This window comes from Triticum aestivum, chromosome 1A (assembly GCF_018294505.1).
Source record: "Triticum aestivum cultivar Chinese Spring chromosome 1A, IWGSC CS RefSeq v2.1, whole genome shotgun sequence".
Lineage (NCBI taxonomy): Eukaryota > Viridiplantae > Streptophyta > Magnoliopsida > Poales > Poaceae > Triticum > Triticum aestivum.
This window is the reverse complement of record NC_057794.1, coordinates 464,731,473-464,750,173: the sequence shown is the minus strand read 5'-3', so window position 1 is coordinate 464,750,173 and position 18,701 is coordinate 464,731,473. Positions and strand designations below refer to the sequence as shown.

At 43.0% G+C, this 18,701-nt stretch overlaps 1 long non-coding RNA gene across 1 annotated transcript; it reads left to right on the top strand.

Moving 5' to 3' along the window:
• The first annotated feature begins 5,217 nt into the window (after positions 1–5,217).
• On the top strand, positions 5,218–5,857 carry LOC123148493 (uncharacterized). Its single transcript, XR_006473954.1, has 2 exons — positions 5,218–5,398; positions 5,568–5,857. It is a non-coding gene; the product is annotated as an uncharacterized lncRNA (long non-coding RNA).
• Positions 5,858–18,701: the final 12,844 nt, after the last annotated feature.

Sequence of the window (18,701 nt, the reverse complement as noted above, 5' to 3'; positions counted from 1 at the left end):
CCGACTGGGAAGGCTGAATCGACTCCGCTATACGGGCCGCAGCTGCTAAATTCTGAATCGGAGTCCGATATACCTGCGGGGGCGGCAAGAGCTGACGTCGACTGGATTCGGGAACCCGTTGTCGCGCCCGCTCGTCGAGTGCTCGCTGGAGGTTCTCTAGTCGAGTGCGCTCGGCCAAGTTTGCCAGACGCGCATCCTCCAAGGCGCGAGCCTCGGGGGTTTCTCCAACGATAGGAGTGTGCAGCGCATCCATGTTCCGGCGGCGAAGTTCTTCTCTCTGCAGCGACATGAGAGGCTCGGGAATATACTCCTCATGGGGACGCGACAGGTCGCCTCCTCCTACACCTCCGTCGGTGCGGGTAAAACCGGGGGGACCGGGTGGTCCATCGACCATCAGAACCTCCGCCGCCGGATCGGTGCTGTCGCACTCGGATGCAGTCTCTTCGGAGCCAGTCGACAGGTCGAACAGGCCGTAGAGGGATTCGTCGGGCTCGATCGTCGCGACTTGAGGGGTGGCCAACTGACGGACCACCGCGTGTCTCACCCACCGCCGAAGCCTCGACCGACCGGAGCGCTTGCACCAGCGGGAAGCGGGGATGGAGGACAACACAGCAGCCGACCGGTAGGGGGTCGACGGTTGCCGTAGGAGAACGCCACGGACGCACGCGCTAAAGTGCGTTGCCCCGCGGATAGGGAGCGCGTCCACGTCGAGCGGAGCCTCCTGAAGCTAGGCGGAGTCATCGGCGATGAACGTGAGCGCGCTGAGACGGATCTCGCGGCCCTTCACCAAAACTCCGTCGAAAACCATGATGATTCGGGTCGGAAAAGGTCGCAACTCCTCCAACAAAACGCTAAAACACCTGCCCCACAGTGGGCGCCAACTGTCGTGGTTCTAAGTCTGACAGTAATGTAGGGGGGTAAGTATGGAGGGGCAAGGTCTTAGCTATGGAGAGGTTGTAAGGACGCAAGGTTTACGAGTTCAGGCCCTTCTCAGAAGAAGTAAAAGCCCTACGTCTCGGAGCCCGGAGGCGGTCGACTGGAGTATGTGTGTATGAGTTACAGAGGTGCGAACCCTTGTCTCGGAGGAGGGGGTGGCTTATATAGAGTGCGCCAGGACCCCGGCCAGCCCACGTTACGAAGGGTTCAATGTACATTAAGGTAGGGCGTTACTGATAATGCTAGCAATAAAGTGCTATGATGACCATAAAAGCTACTTAATGACCGGACGTTAGCGTGCGGAGTGACTTTAGGTCTCTTGGCCGTCGAGTGGTTGGATCTTGGTCGAGTAATTGCTTCTTCGTCGAATGTCTTCGAGTCTGTCGAGTGGGACACCTCCAAGTCGATTGAAAGGTGATTTATTCTAGAGGTGTCCTTGGGTAGGGCAGTTAGGAGAGGTCCGTGACCCTACCCTAGGTACATAGCTTCATCACCCTCCTTTGCTCCTTTCCCCTCTCTCCCACTAAGGCCCAATAAGGCCCATATACCTCCCGGGGGGTTCCGGTAACCTCCCGCTGCTCCGGTATATGCCCAATCTCATTCGGAACCATTCCGATGTCCAAATATAGTCGTCCAATATATCGATCTTTATATCTCGACCATTTCGAGACTCCTCGTCATGTCCATGATCATATCAGGGACTCCTAACTAACTTCGGTACATCAAAACACATAAACTCATAATACCGATCGTCACCGAACGTTAAGCGTGCGGACGCTACATGTTCGAGAACTATGTAGACATGACCGAGACACGTCTCCGGTCAATAACCAATAGCGGAACCTGGATGCTCATATTGGTTCCTACATATTCTACGAAAATCTTTATCGGTCAAATCGCATAACGATATACATTGTTCCCTTTGTCATCGGTATGTTACTTGCCCGAGATTCGATCATCGGTATCTCAATACCTAGTTCAATCTCATTACCGGCAAGTCTCTTTACTCGTTCCGTAATGCATTATCCTGCAACTAACTCATTAGTCACATTGCTTGCAAGGCTTATAGTGATGTGCATTACCGAGAGGACCCAGAGATACCTCTCCGGCAACTAGAGTGACAAATCATAATCTCAATCTATGCCAACTCAACAAACACCATCGGATACACCTGTAGAGCACATTTATAATCACCCAGTTACGTTGTGACGTTTGGTAGCACACAAAGTGTTCCTCCGGTATTCGGGAGTTGCATGATCTCATAGTCATAGGAACATGTATAAGTTATGGATAAAGCAATAGCAACAAACTAAACGATCATCGTGCTAAGTTAACGGATGAGTCAAGTCAATCACATCATTCTCTAATGATGTGATCACGTTAATCAAATGACAACTCATGTCTATGGTTAGGAAACATAACCATCATTGATTCAACGAGCTAGTCAAATTGAGGCAAAATAGTGACACTCTGTTTGTCTATGTATTCACACATGTACTAAGTTTCTGGTTAATACAATTCTAGCATGAATAATAAACATTTATCATGATATATAAGGAAATATAAACAACAACTTTATTATTGCCTCTAGGGCATATTTCCTTCACAAGCCTGGGGGCGCCCCCTAGGGCGCACCTAAACGTGGACCTTCTGGCCTCCTCCCGAAGCTTCCTAGGTGTCTTCTGGTCCAAGAAAAATCATCAAGAAGTTTCGCTCCGTTTGGTATTGGTTTTTTGTAAAAGACAAAAACAAGGAAAGATAGCAACTCGCACTGTCACTATGTTAATAGGTTAGTCCAAAAAATTGATATGTTGGAGACGTATCAATCTCCTTGTGTCTTTGCTTCCTCCTACTCCCATCGACCCCTCCTTCTGTCGATCTGATACTAAGTTTCCTCCAAGATCCACCTCCTCTTGTTGAGTATCCTCACCTCTGTCTACCTCCTACCTCCTTCACCAACACCTGTAAGCAGCGTTGGATCCGCCATGTAGCATGTTGATCTGGGACCCCTACTAGAACTAAACTCTTGCCCTCGAAAGAATCATGTTGGAGTGTGAGGGTTTTGTGGACTCCGACTTGGATCACCAGAGGAAGGGTAAACCCTTGGAAAAAACTCGGGCATCTTTAAGCTAATGGCAGCATATGGGGTGCACTGGCCCCAAGCCGCTAATCTAAAACGGCTGTCACAACCCTCTAGAGCGATGGAGGTAGGAAGAGGCAGTCAGCATCATGGGACTATGCGGAGGAGAGTCGGGTGTGAAGGCGGCGTTCAAGGAAGGCCCAACCACGACCTGTTATCCCGCTGTGCCCACCAAACTGAATACAACCTTCTCCATTCCAGTTTGAAATGCGAGGGATATGTCTCGCTTACTACGAGACTTACCCTTGTATCGTATTTGACGACCCGTTAATAGGGTGGCCCAACATTGTAGCTCCCTAGAGCGGTTTTGGAAAGGTTCTATGGACAAGTTCAGGCCGGTTTTAGAACCTTCTATGTGATTTTATTTTTTTGTTTCTAAGTGTTCTTCTATCTTTTTTTTCTACTACATGTCAACATTTTTCAGTACACATTGCACATTTTTTGTATACACGCTTACCAGTTTTTTGATACATATTGATAATTTTTTAAATACATGATGAACATTTCTTAATACATTTCAAATTACATGAACATTTTTGACATTGTAATAACATTTTTTGAAAAGTTACGAAGATATTTCAAATGCCTAAACATTTTATTAAATGTCAAAGTAATTTTTTGGATGGTATGAAACATTTTCTAAAATTATGGAAACATTTTTTTACATTGCATCAACTTTTTGAAAATGTAATGAACATATATTTGAAACATGTGAACATTTTCTTGAGTGGTACAAAACATTTTTCGAGATTATGTGAGAATTTTATTAATTTGTTTTAAATATTTGAAAAAATTTGTGAACATAATTTTCAAATGTGTGGATATTTTTTAAATGCCATATTAATTTTTGACTGCTATATGATTGTTAAAAAATTGCGGAAATATTTTTTATACTGCATTAGGAACTTTTAAACGTCCAGCGGACATTTTTAAAATTTATGTAAAATATTTTCCAATTCCCAAAATATAAATAAAAGTAATAAAATAATGAAAAAACGAACAGGACAAAACTGGTCCATTGAGGAAGTGCCAGAGGCGAATGGTTCTTTCATGTCGCTGCAGGCAAGACAAAGACGCGCCTGGTTTGAAAGGCTCACACGTATCTCTCAATCGACAATTTAATCAACTTAACACGAGTAATATATCACAAAAATATTGGATATGCATTTTTGGGACATGGTTCCACATGTACTCATTATGAATAGTGAAGTCAAAAAAGATACCAAAAAATAAAAATAAAAGTCTGTTTTTTAAGCATACATGGTCGACAATTTTACTCACGTATGCAGTTTCACAAAGAAATGGCAGCCATGGCATTCTGGGCAAAAATGATAAAATCGAGGCTATATTTGAAAACACTATTTGAAGGAATGGCAAGGTCGGATTCTATTTTGTTTCACCTTCGCGAAACTTCATACGTGAGTAGAATGGTCGACCAAATTTTGTTTCCTGGTTTTCTAAAATTTGCCATTCGGTGCGTGTGGAACCATGTTCGCCCGTGTATTTTTTTAAAAAATATACCATTAAAAAATTTAAATGCTATATTTTCTAATGATATAATTTTAAATGCTGGCTTACCCAAATTTTGGCAGCAAATTTGCTGCCATTGTTTCGCCCGCGGGCCGCGGGTGACACAGCATCTGAACTGAGCTACCAAATTTCTTTGCGTGTAACCAAAATTTGGGCCTCAAACCAAACACGAGAAATGTCACTGATCACCGCCAAAACAGCCCCCCTAACGTCGAGCAACTTGAAACGGACGAGAGAGTAGCAGTCCTGCTGCAAGGTTGATATCAGGTTTTCGGGCCATTTCGTGCCGGCCAGCCCGAGCACGCATTGCAACATTTACCGCTAAAAAAACGTATTGCAACATTTTTAAGCCACGTTCCAGGCTACGATTCGTCCGTAGACCCGGAACGATGCAGCTCTAGCGCTGACTCCGACTGTGTTGGGCGCAACAGCTTCGTAGAAAGAAAGGGTCAAGGAGAATTTTCTCTCCTTGGTATTCTGACGGACCAACAGATTGCATACTTATCGAGTCATTAAACAATTTTTTTATCTCCTCTTCAACAGAAGAAGTTACTAAACATATTTGACCACTCCTACGTTTGCACAGTTATAGGAACTTTGACTGCCAAGTCTATAAGTACTGCATATCCTCTCTGGCACAACCGCACTTCCCCCATATCAAACTCAGTAGAGAAAGAACAGAAAAGAAAGTACACTTGATACCTCTTCCAACACCATCGATCATGGGTGCGAGAAATGCTACCATCTGCCTCGTGCTGATCCTTGTGTTATTCGCGAATCTTGGTGCTGCAGGTTTGTTCTCTTATCTTTGTCTGAATCTGTTCAGCCCCTTGATAATCGGCAAGTAACTCAAGGAGAATCTGCACCAATTCTATCCTTCCGACTATTTTGATTTTTTGGGGTTCTTCTTTTCGGTTATAAGTTCTTCATGGATACAAACACGCGTGTTACCTTGTTGCAGAAGAAAAGTGCTGGGAAAGTACCTCTGGCAGTCCACTCTGCATAGGCTTTCTGTGCAAGGCGACATGCTTCATTGCGGGCAAAATGTTTAATTCTGTCGTCAAGGAACACAGATGTATAGGGTCAGCATTCAACAGCCAGTGCTACTGCTATCTGTGCGACAAATAGTTTGTTAGGGTGGAACCGAAGATTGCTTCACTATTAGAAAATGGTCAAGGAAACCTAGGGGAATAGTTTGTTATTTCTTGGTTTAGAATATAAAGGGAATGGATAATTTATCCTCGTTGTCAACCTCATTGTTCGGCGATGTTGTGATGATGTGAATTTTATAAACAAGTGCATTATTATCCTCACAATAGATGTCCATTGATTTGTAATTGCAAATGTATATGATGTGCTAATCGTCTCGGAGGTCTAAACAATCGGTCATACCGATCCCTAGTTAGCACTGATCGATAATGGTTCCATGTTATTTTTATTTAAGTTTCGATGGTGTTTACTGCATTATCACGTTGAGTTGTTGTTGGAGATGATAATTTATTCCGGGAGAAGAGTGAAGTTGTTAGAGGCGTAATTGTGGTGTCCTTACATGTTTTAACCTTGGTGTTACCAGGTGGTGTTGTGTGAGCTCGTTGAGAGCTCTGATTCCACATTGAATCATGGGAGTTGATGATATGACGCTTACATGGCCCGCCAATGAAGCTTGGCTAACTGCACCGCCTGCTTGCTATGTTTTTTTGGACTTGTATCAGAAAAAAGTTGTTTTTGACTTGTTACACAGGAAGGTTAGAAAAACCCCTATCATATTTTCTATTTAAGTAAATTCATTAAATCAAAAGAATTCACTTATTTTAATAAAACCTGGATTTTTGAAGAAAAAGTGAATTAAAAATACACGAATTATATATTTTTGCAAATTTCAAACAATGTTTGACAATTTTAAAATTGTTAGCGATTTTAAATGTTCAAGGACTTTAAAATGTTCATGAACTTTATTAATGAATTTGAGAAAATGCGCATTAATTATAAAATTTGTTAAGAACTCTTAAAAATGTTCATTAATTAAAATGTGAAAATTTAAAATAAAATAGGAAAAAGAATGAAAAAATGAAAAAAACAACGAAAACACAGAAAAGAAAGAAAGAACAAAAACAAGACAATAACCTTTCAAAACCGAAAAAATTGATCGGCCCAGCGACACATACCCTTATAGGCGGGGCCCATAGCTCTTGACACACCAGGAGGCTTCAAATCTAGGGAGATTAGGGCAACTCCAAGACGGATCACTAAATCGTTTCTAAATGTCCGGGCCGGACGGTCCAGACACTTTCGTCATCCAACGGAAGTCACCAAATATCTATGGACATAATGGGCCAGGCAGTTCGCACATTGAAAATCCCACAAAATGGAGCCAAACCTAGGAGTTGTTTGGGGGAGTCCAGTAAGATTGCGGACACACCAACTCATCCTTGAACCTCACCTCAAATCCACTTTTTCCTCCCACTCTCTTCTTTCTCCTTTCTCCATTAGACAAAGGGCGAACATTTAATAAATATATGATTGGATGGTCAGTGTCCTTGGACATTTTGTGACATGCGTTGCGTTTAATAAAAAAAATGTGTTGAATATAGGAGGAACTGTGCTCAAATTTAAGAGGTAGAAGTGAGGCTCAAACATGGGCCAGTAAGACTCCAGGCCTTTCTCATGTGCATTTACTAGATGTCCAACAGGAACGCTACCTGGGCTGATATCGAGTCTTTGGGCCATTTCGTATTGTGCCATCTCAAGCCCGGATTGCAGCATGTTTTAGCCACGATTGGTCCATTGGCACATTATCACATGAATCTGTTACAAGAATGATCACTATCGGCAATTTAATGGACCAGAAGGAAAGCGATCCATGAAGATATCTTTCAAAATCCTGCGTCTACCCACAGCTTTATTTCTTCTTACATGACAGAGATTGAGATATTGCAGAAACCAGCAATGGTGAGACCCCATGCACCAGTTATCAGACAAAACCAATGGGTGCCTCCCCCATTTGACCATGCCAAGATCAATGTGGATGCTGCGATGTCAAGGAGCGGAGGTTTTGGATCGTTGGGAGTGATCTGCCGTGATCACGAAGGCACTTGCTTGGGAGCGTCTAGGATTCTATTCCCCTTCATTGATGATCCTTCTACACTTGAAGCTTTGGCCACTCGTGAGGCTTTGGCATTGGCAGAGGATCTCTATGTTCAACAAACGGTGGTCGTCCAACTGCAATATTATCATCGACGCGATCAAAGTGGGGAGTGCAGCAAGCTATGGAGCGGTAGTACATGAAATGATAGATTGTTCATCTTCTTTTGCATCTTGTGATTTTAAGCTTGAGGTTAGGACCTATAGTGTAGAGGCTCACAACCTCACAAAGCATGTTCTTTCTTTGGGGATTGACCGCCATGTCTGGTTAGGTCAACCCGAAAACCTTTACTCCGTCCTTGTAAACATTGTGACGATGTAATAAAAGCTTTGCGAGTTTGTATATAAACAAAAAGATTTAGCGCGCTAACTCCAACTGAAAGAGTTGAGGAGAATTTCTCTCTTTTGGTATTCTGATGGACCAACAGATTGCATATATTAATCAAGTTATCAAGTATATTTTTACCTCCTCCTTTTCAAAGAAAGAAATTATTAAACATATTTTACCTCCTTCTCAAAGAAAGAAGTTATTAAACATGTTTTTACCTCATTTTCAAAGAAAGAATTTAATAAAAATATGTTTACCTCCTTTTCAAAAAAGAAGTTACTAAAAATATGTTTACCTCCTTTTCAGAAAAAGAAGTTTTTTTTGAACATTCCAGAAAAAGAAGTTATTAAACTTATTTGTCCTGTTCTACGTCTACACCCTTATAGGAAACGTGCCATGGAAACTTTCTTTTTTCTGATGAAAGCACATGCGATGGGAACATATTATTCAGAAAAAACACATCTGATGAAGAGTACCTTTATTTTGGAAGCAGATTTTTCTCACCCAGGGAAAGGACGGGTATCCCGGGAGGATCCCCTGTTACCAAATGAGGCTAGAAATCTTTAACTTCCAACTCTATAAATATTGCATATTCTCTCTGGCATAACAGTACTTGCTCCATATCAAAACTAACTAGAGAAAGAACAGAAAAGAGAGAGTATACTTGATACTACGCCCAACACCATCGATTATGGGTGCGAGAAATGCTACCATCTGTTTTGTGCTGATCCTTGTGTTATTCGTGAATCATGGTTCTGCAGGTTTGTGCTCTTCTCTTCGTCTCGTTCTGTCCAGACCGATGATAATCGTCAAATAATTCATGGAAGAATCTGCAGCAATTCTATTCTTCCGACTATCATGATGTGTGTTAATTCGTTGCAGAACAAAAGTGCTGGGAAAATACCTCCGGCAGTCCACTCTGTGTAGGCTTCCTATGCCAGGCGACATGCTCGATTGCGGGCAAAATGTTTAATGCTGTCGTCAAGGAACACAAGTGTATAGGGTCAGCATTCAATAGCCAATGCTACTGCTATCTCTGCGGCAAATAGTTTGTTAGCACAAATGGTCAAAGAAACACGGGCACTAGTTTGTAATTCCTTGATTTAGCATATAAAGTGCCTGAATAATTTATTCTCGTTGTCAACCTCATTGTTCGTCGATGTTGTGATGATATGAATTTTATAAACAAGTGCACTGTTATCCCGACAAAAAATGTCCATTGATTTGTAATCGTGAATGTATATGATATGCTAATCGTCTCAGGAGGTCTAAACAATCGGCCATACCGATCCATTGTTAGCATTGATCTGAGACAATTCCATGTTATTTTTAATTATGTTTGGCAGTATTTTTTTTCTCTCATTCGTATATCATATTAGGTTGTTGTTGGAGATGATATTTTTCGGAGAGAAGAGTGAAGTCATTAGGCGTGTGGTTGTGGTGTCGTTATACGCACGTTTCGGTCTTGGTGTTACCTGGTGATGTTTGGGTTTTCATTCTTATCCGTGATATTTCATTCTTGAAAATCAGACCCCCTCAGGCACCACCCACGCTGTCGGGCGGGGATGGTGGCGGTGGTCTAACCGCTATTTGATTGGGTGGGAGGCAGTTGCGTAGTGCTGGGCTAAGGCCTTGTTTCCGGCGGTGGCCGTGGCCAATGACGGTGATGCTCGTGGGCAATTGCTTCCTTCTTGAAGGCGCCATTGAGGCGGCGTGCGAGCTCCACTACGCAAGGAAGTTCGGGGGGGGGGGGGACCCTTGATCCTCTGGATCAAACGATGATGGCGATGTGCGTCATACCTCTTGAGACATCGTTTCAGGAGCTTCTTACTGGCCAGAGGGACCAGTGATAGGTGGGGGAAGTCGTTCGTGCTGCTTGATCGTGTGGCAATGAGTGCGGTTAGACTTCTGTGGCAATGATGATGGTGGTGAGCATTGTCGGAGGCGTGGCATTAGTCGTGGTAGTCGGCTCTTCTCCAGCATGTCCGTGGGACTGCCTCGGTTGCCTGTTGTTGTGAAGTCAAAGCTGCAGTGCAGGGCCCCGGTGGCATACGATGACGGGAAATAGCTGGTTCGTTCAGTGATCTTCCATGATGCCAGCCTTATCTAGTTCTCTGTAGTAGTTCGCCAGAGTCGGAGCTGCGTTTTCTTGTTATGGGTGGATGGCTATCTGCCGTGTGTGTAGTGTTGTTCTGCAGCCAATAGGATTGACTTTTTTTCTTTGATCTTTGGATCATCCCCTTGGTGTTCTTCCACTGCTTTCTGCTAAATCTAGTTGAAGACAACACTAGCTGGATCTTTTAAAAAATGTTGGTGGTGTTTGTGTGAGCCCTTTAAGAGCTCTTGTTCCACATTGAAACAATGGAATTGCTGCTATAACGCCTACATGGGTCGGCCCATGAAGATCTCGCTCGCTCAGCTCAGCTACCTGCTTTGCTCGCTTGCTTAGTCTTTTTTTCGACTCGCTCCATTGCTAGCTCAAATAAAATCTGCTACCATATTTCCTTTATATAAAGAAGTTCACGTATTTTAACAAAACTTGGATTTTAATAATGTAACAAATTAAAAATACATGAATTTTGAAAAAATGTTAATGAATTTTGAAAATATTCATTGGTTTTAAACATTGTTTGCAAATTTTAAGATGTTCAAGGACTTAAAAATTATTCATGAAATTAAAATATGAAAAGGGAAAATAGAAAAACACAGGAAAAAAATTAAAACCAATGAAAACACATAAAATAAAGAAAAAGCAAAAATCAAACAATAATTGGCCAAAACCCCCAAAAAATTGACCGACCTGGCAACACACTCCCTTACAGACGGGGCCCATAGCTCCTTACGCCAGGAGACTTCAAGTCTTGGGAACCTAGGGCAACTCCATGAAGATCACCAAATCGCCCATAAATGTCCTGACCGGATGATCGGAACACCCTTTACCATCCAACGATAGTCACCAAATATCCTCACGCTGTAGCCGCCGCCTTCCAAAAAAAAAATCTAGGGTTCCTCCAACTCCCGCCGGCGTCGATCCGCCTTGTCTCTGGTGGCCTTAGGGCCATGCGGGTGAAATGGATCCCTGTCTTTGCCGGTGGAAGGGTACCGTTTTTAGATGTTTCTTTGAGTTTTGTTAGGGCTTGTGTACTGCTCAGGAAGGCGAGACGGCGGCAACTCCCTGAAGATGGAATAAAGGTCTCCCCGCCTAGTCCCCGTTTCGGTGGTGCGTCTAGTATCGTCGGTGGACGTGTGTCTTCGCTGGATCTATCTTTGGTGGATTTGCTCGGATCTGATAGTCGTTCATCCATGTTCGTGTGTCTTCAGGTTGGATCTTTCTGATCTACGTTACTCTTTATCGGCAGTGGTTGCCGTTCTGGTGCGTTTGTCATTTGGGTCTTAGCACGACGACTTCCGGACTGCCTACTACAACAAGTTTTGCCCCGCTCTGGTGAGGTCGTCGTGCTAAGACTCCGTAGGACCAACGCACCAGAACAGCAACCGTCGCTGATGAAGAATAACATAGATTGAAAGGATCCAACCTGAAGACACACGAACATAGACGAACCACAACCAGATCCGAGCAAATCCATCGAGGATAGATCCGCCGGAGACACACCTCCACACGCCCACTAACGATGCTAGACGCATCACCGGAACGAGGACTAGGCGGAGAGATCTTTATTCCATCTTCAGGGAGCCGCCGTCGTCTTGTCTTCCTGAGTACGACACAAACCCTAACAAATCTTGAAGGAACGACTAACAACGGAGCCCTCCTGCCGGCCCTTGCCAGGATCCACCGCGCCCCATGGCCCTAGGGCCAGCGAAGACGAGGCGGACCTATGGCGAAGCCGGCGAGAGGCACGAACCCTAGCTTTTCTTGGAGGAGAAGGCGGCGGCTGGAAAGAGGCTCTGAAGAGGAGAAAAAAGTTATTAAAAATATGTGGAGCAGAGGAGAAACCATCTTCAAATTTAAGATGCAGAAGTGAGGATCATACATGCGCTAGCTAGTACAGCAACCTATGTGCCGCTAGCCAGTAAGATTCCAGGTCTTATCAGGTGCGTTTAATAGATTTTCTTTCCTTTTTACATTTTCTTGCTTTTCATTTTTTTCATGTTCGTTTTTATTTTCTGTTTTGTTTTCTTTTTTCCCTTTTTATTTTCTTCTTTTTTCGTGGATACCTTCTAAAACTCTATGAACATTTTTTTGAAATCACGAATATATTTCGTTCACCAAATTTAAAATTATCCATCAAATTCAAAAATCTTCATCAATTTTTTTAAAAATCATCAAATTAAAAAACTGTTCATCAAATTCAAATAAACTTCATCAAAATTTAAAATTATTTATCATTTAAAAAATGTTCATGAATTATAAAACATATTCATGATATTAAAAAATGTTCTTAAAATTTAAAAAATCATGAACATTATTTGACTTCAAATTCAGGACTTTTTTAAAATTCAAAACTTTTCTAAAGAAGAAAAACAGAAAAGTAAAACAAATAACAAAGTGAACAAAAAAAACAGTGGAGCTCAGCCCCGCACCTGGGCGGCCGAAGTTTGCGCGAGGGGGACAAGTGAGTGCGCGTCTCGTTGCTACTCCCCGCATACATCGTAGAATAGGAGCCCCCCAACTTTAGAGCATCTCCAACAGATATCTCCAACAGATTCCATATGTGTAAAAACTAGTTTGGGGGGAAAAGAGCTTCCAACAGATTCCGTAAAAATGGAATAAATTTAGAGGATCATGTAAACTTGGCCTAAACTTTCCTCTGATCTAGGGAAAGTTTTCCTTCTTATAAGCTTTTGGTGGCCTGGAAACCGCTTACAACTTCCCGACGCACCGCCGACCCGCCAACACGCCGCCGTCCAGCGAGAATGTAGCCGCTACGCCACTACGCGCCCCGCCCATGTGCAGCCCGGGGTCACCACACCGCCTCTCGCCGACGGCCACCGCACTGCTTTCGCCGCTCTCGCCAAAGGCTGCCACGCGTGTCACTGACTGGCAGGCCCTAGGCCATTATCTAGTCTTATTTAGTGAAAAATAAAATAAACAGATTTAGGGGAAGAAGTTTACAGGATCCGACAAAAGTAGCTCTGAAGAAACTTCCTCTAAAAGTTTACGAAAGATTTTAAGAGAAAGAAAGGGTCTAGGAGAATTTTCTCTCCTTGGTATTCTTTTTTTAACACAGTACAGAAGCAAGCGTTCATATACACGCGCATACACTCACCCTTATGAACACACACACGCACACCCTACCAACAGATTTCATAAAAATGGAATAAATTTAGAGGATCATGTAAACTTGGCCTAAACTTTTCTCTGGTCTAGGGGAAGTTTTCCTTCTTACAAGCTTTTGGTGGCCTAGAAACCGCTTGCAACTTCCTGACGCACCGCCGACCCGCCAACACGTCGCCGTCCAGCGAGAATGCAGCCGCTACGCCACTACGCGCCCCGCCCATGTGCAGCCCCGGGTCACCACACCGCCTCTCGCCGACGGCCACCGCACTGCCTCCGCCACTCTCGCCGAAGGCTGCCACGCGTGTCACTGACTGGCAGGCCCTAGGCAATTATCTAGTCTTATTTAGTGGAAAATAAAATAAACAAATTTAGGGAAAGAAGTTTACAGGATCTGACAAAAGTAGCTCTGAAGAAACTTCCTCTAAAAGTTTATGGAAGATTTTAAGAGAAAGAAAGGGTCTAGGAGAATTTTCTCTCCTTGGTATTCTTTTTTTAACATAGTACAGATGCAAGCGTTCATATACACGCGCATACACTCACCCCTATGAACACACACACGCATACCCTACCAACAGATTTCATAAAAATGGAATAAATTTAGAGGATCATGTAAACTTGGCCTAAACTTTTCTCTGGTCTAGGGGAAGTTTTCCTTCTTACAAGCTTTTGGTGGCCTAGAAACCGCTTGCAACTTCCTGACGCACCGCCGACCCGCCAACACGTCGCCGTCCAGCGAGAATGCAGCCGCTACGCCACTACGCGCCCCGCCCATGTGCAGCCCCGGGTCACCACCGCCTCTCGCCGACGGCCACCGCACTGCCTCCGCCACTCTCGCCGAAGGCTGCCACGCGTGTCACTGACTGGCAGGCCCTAGGCTTATCTAGTCTTATTTAGTGGAAAATAAAATAAACAAATTTAGGGAAAGAAGTTTACAGGATCTGACAAAAGTAGCTCTGAAGAAATTTCCTCTAAAAGTTTATGGAAGATTTTAAGAGAAAGAAAGGGTCTAGGAGAATTTTCTCTCCTTGGTATTCTTTTTTTAACACAGTACAGACGCAAGCGTTCATATACACGCGCATACACTCACCCCTATGAACGCAGTCACCGTAGCCCGTAGGCATCTCATCGTCGACGGGAACGTCTCCTCCCACTGAAAGCGCATCGCCGGAAATCCTGACATAAATCCAGAAATAAATGCGAGCACCAGAATTTGAACCCTGGTGGACCGGAGATACCACAGTCACTCTAACCATTCAATCACAGGTTGGTTCGCTCTCCTTGGTATTCTTACAGACCAACATATTGCATATCTATCAAGTTGTTGGACATATATATTTTTACCTCCTTTTCAACAAAAGAAGTTATTAAACATATTTTTACCTCCTTTTCAAAAATAGAAGTTATTAAACATATGTTTATCTCCGTTTTAAAAAAGAAGTTATTAAACATATTTTTACCTCCTTTTCAAAAAAGGAAGGTATTAAACATATTTGTCCTCTCCTATACGAATCTTTAACTTCCAAGTCTATAAATATTGCATAATCTCTCTGGCATAACAGTACTTGCTCCATATCAAAACTAACCAGAGAAAGAACAGAAAAGAGAGAGTCTACTTGATACTTTGCCCAACACCATCGATTATGGGTGCGAGAAATGCTACCATCTGCTTTGTGCTGATCCTTGTGTTATTCGCGAATCATGGTTCTGCAGGTTTGTGCTCTTCTCTTTGTCTCATTCGGTTCAGACGGATGATAATCGGCAAATAATTCATGAAGAAATTGCATCAATTCTATTATTCCAACTAATATGATTTGTTTCTCTTCGGTTTAAGTTCTTCATGCATATAAACATGCATGTTAATTCGTTGCAGAAAAAAAGTGCTGGGGAAATACCTCTGGGAGTCCACTCTGTGTAGGCTTCCTGTGCAAGGCAACATGCTTGATTGGAGGCAAAATGTTTAATGCCATCGTAAAGGAACACAAGTGTAGAGGGCCAGCATTGAACAGCGAATGCTACTGCTATTTCTGCGACAAATAGTTTGTTAGCATGGAACTGAAGATTGCCTCATTATTACAAATGGTCAAAGAAACCAGAGGCAATAGTTCGTGATTTCTTGGTTTAGCATATAAAGGGGATAATAATTTATTCTCGTTGTCAACATCATTGTCCGATGATGTTACGATGATGCGGATTTTATAAACAAGTGCAGTATTATCCCTACAAAAGATCTCCATTGATTTGTGATCGTAAATGTATATTATGTGCTAATCGTCTCAGGTGATCTAAACAATCGGCCATGCCGGTCCCTTGTTAGCACTGACCTGAACGATTCCATGTTACAATTGTGGTGCCATTCTTTCATGGCGTTCGGGGTCCTAGCTGTCAGAATCAGAATACTGCCCTCATTTGACTTGGACTACTAACCTACTCGTACATCATGGGGTTTCACTTGAACTGCGTTTCATTTTGAAATACATGGTATTCTGCTGCAAGGCTAGCTGGTCTGACTCCCATTTCGTGCCGGGCTAACCTGAGAACGGATTGCAACAAAAAAATATATTTGGTCACGTATCGGGCTTCGATTGGTACATAGACCCGGACTGATGCAGCTCTAGCGCTGACTCCGTTTGGGCGCAACAGCTTGCAGAAAGAAAGGGTCAAGGAGATTTTTCTCCTTCGTATTCTGACGTACCAACATATTGCATGTTTATCATGTTATATTAATTTTTACATTCTTTTTGGAAAAAGAAATTAGTAAACACATTTGTCCTCTCCTCTTATAGGAATCTTTAATAACTTCCAAATCTACAAATATTGCATCCCGGCAAGAAAAATAAAGAGTATAAATATTGCAGATCCTCTATGGCATAACAGTACTTGCTCCATATAGCAAACTAAGTAGAGGAAGAAAAGAAAAGCATACTTGATACTTTGCCCAACACCACCGACCATGGGTGCGAGAAATGCTGCTATGTGCTTTGTGCTAATACTTGCGTTGTTTGCGAATCATGGTTCCGCAGGTTTGAGCTCCTCTCTTTGTCTCACTGTGTTCGGATCGATGATAATTGGCAAATGATTTGCAACAATTCTCTTCTTCTGGCTATTATGATTTTTCGTGTTCTCTCTTCGCTTATAAATTCTTCATGGATATAAACATGCGCGCGTAATTTGTTGCAGAACATAAGTGCTGGGAAAGTACCTCCGGTGCTCCGCTTTGTGTAGGCTTTCTGTGCAAGGCGACATGCTTGATTGGAGGCAAAATGTTTAACGCCATCGTAAAGGAACACAGGTGTATAGGGCCAGCATTGAGCAGCGAATGCTACTGCTATTTCTGCGACAAATAGTCGGTTAGCACAGACAATAGTTCTTGATTTATTGGTTTAGCATATAAAAGGGGATGAATAATTTCTTCCAGTTGTCAACCTCATTGTTCAGCAATGTTGTAATGATGTGAATTTTATAAACAAATGCAATATTACCCCGACAAGAAGATGTCCATTGATTTCTAATCGTAAATGTATATGATATGCTAATCGTCTCAGGAGGTCTAAACAATCGGCCAGACTGGTCCCTTGTTAGCACTGATATGAAATGATTCCCTGTTAGAATTGTGGTGTCATTCTTTTACGGGGTTCGGGGTCCTATCTGCCAACTCATAACACTATCCTCATTTGAGTTTGAACTATAACCTGCTCGGACACCATGGAGCTTCACTTAAGTGTTGTTGCATTTTTAAATCCATATCTGGAAAATAAATAAATTCGTAGCACAATTGTCGAACACACAACAATGTCAGACTAATAATATGGCTGTGTGCATCAATTGATGCAGAGGCCGGGGGTAATCCTTCTTTTCGGAGAAAGAACAGCGCCCAAGAAAAGGAAGCCTACGTGGGCCAGAAGTTTATTTCAAACATCGAGGAAATATAGGAGCCAGATTTTCAAGATGGAGTTGTTGTTTTTCTAATCTGTTTGTTTGCCATGCATTCATTTGGTGTGATATTTGTTTGTAGTTTTGTAATTTATTTTTTTCAGCATTTATTTGGTGTGATATTTTGTTTGCGGTGTTGTAATCTTTTGTTTGTCATGCATTTATTTGTTGTGATACTTTCTTTCCAATTTTGTAATCCTTTGTTTGCCATGCATTTATTTGGTGCGGTATTTATTTCCAGATATGTAATCTTTTATTTACCATGCATTTATTCTTTGTGACATTTTGTTCCCAATTTTGTGATATTTTATTTGACATGCATTTTTGGTGTGATATTTTATTTGTAGTTTGTAACGGTAGGTGACGGTGTAATGTACCGGGGGTGACCCATCCACTCGGAGGTCCGTCAATGGGTTGGCCGAAGGGCCCATGAGATCAGGCAACAATCAGGGGCCCTTTGACCAATAGAAAGCCCGACTTTCGCATACTCACCTTCTTGGCGTACAATTCAAGGCCCCCTTGACCGATTTAGAGGTGAGGTCGGTTATGAAACTTGTAAACCCTAGCTCTCGTTCCATTTTATAAGGCGATGCTAGGGATAGATTGAGGGCATCTGATTCTTAGTCAAACACTCAGTAGTTATTACCATATTCCATCTGTAAGCTCCTCACACGAGGCGTTTCCATCATTAATCAAAAGCAAAGCAAGATCAGGGTATTACCTCGACTATGAGGTCCCAAACCTAGGTGAAAAACCCGTCATCGTTGGTCTTGCCATTCTTCTCCTTGACGAGCTGGTCGTTAAGCTGGTACTCCCTAGTGGAGTGAGATGCCTTGTACGATATTTGCACGGACCACTCATAATCTCCTCATAAGTGTGGGCTGACTGCCTAGGCTTGATGTCCAACATTTTCTTTTTCATGCTACTGGCTACTGGTACAAGCTCGGAGTCTTGCACCTCCTTCCTCTTTCGGTCCCTATTGCAATTTTTGTTTCTTCCTCTGGAGCCCGGCGGGCTCCGGGGCCTCTAGGACTGCCATGGGTCAGCGGCCTGCTTGTGTGGTTTCTTCACTGATCACATAGTCATTGGCGACCTTCATTAGTGTCGCCATTGTGGTCAGCCTGCTGTCACCCCGTTTCTTGCCAGGCTTGTGGTGGAGGAAAGGCTCTTGTGCACAGTTGATGAAGGCATCTATTGATGTCTCGTCGGAGATGTTTGTGAGAGTGTTCCTCTTTTCTTGCCACCGCGCAACAAAGTCATGGACGAGATCGTTGTCACCTTGGATGCAGCTATGGAGGTCGTATGCGCTCCCCGGTTGCTGGTACATTCCTTTAAAGTTGTTGATGAAGGCTATCTCGAAGTCTGCCCATGTGTGGATGGAGTACGGCTAAAGCCCATTCAACCATGAATGTGCTGAGCATGTAAGTAACAGGGTACATATATAACGAAGCGCATTA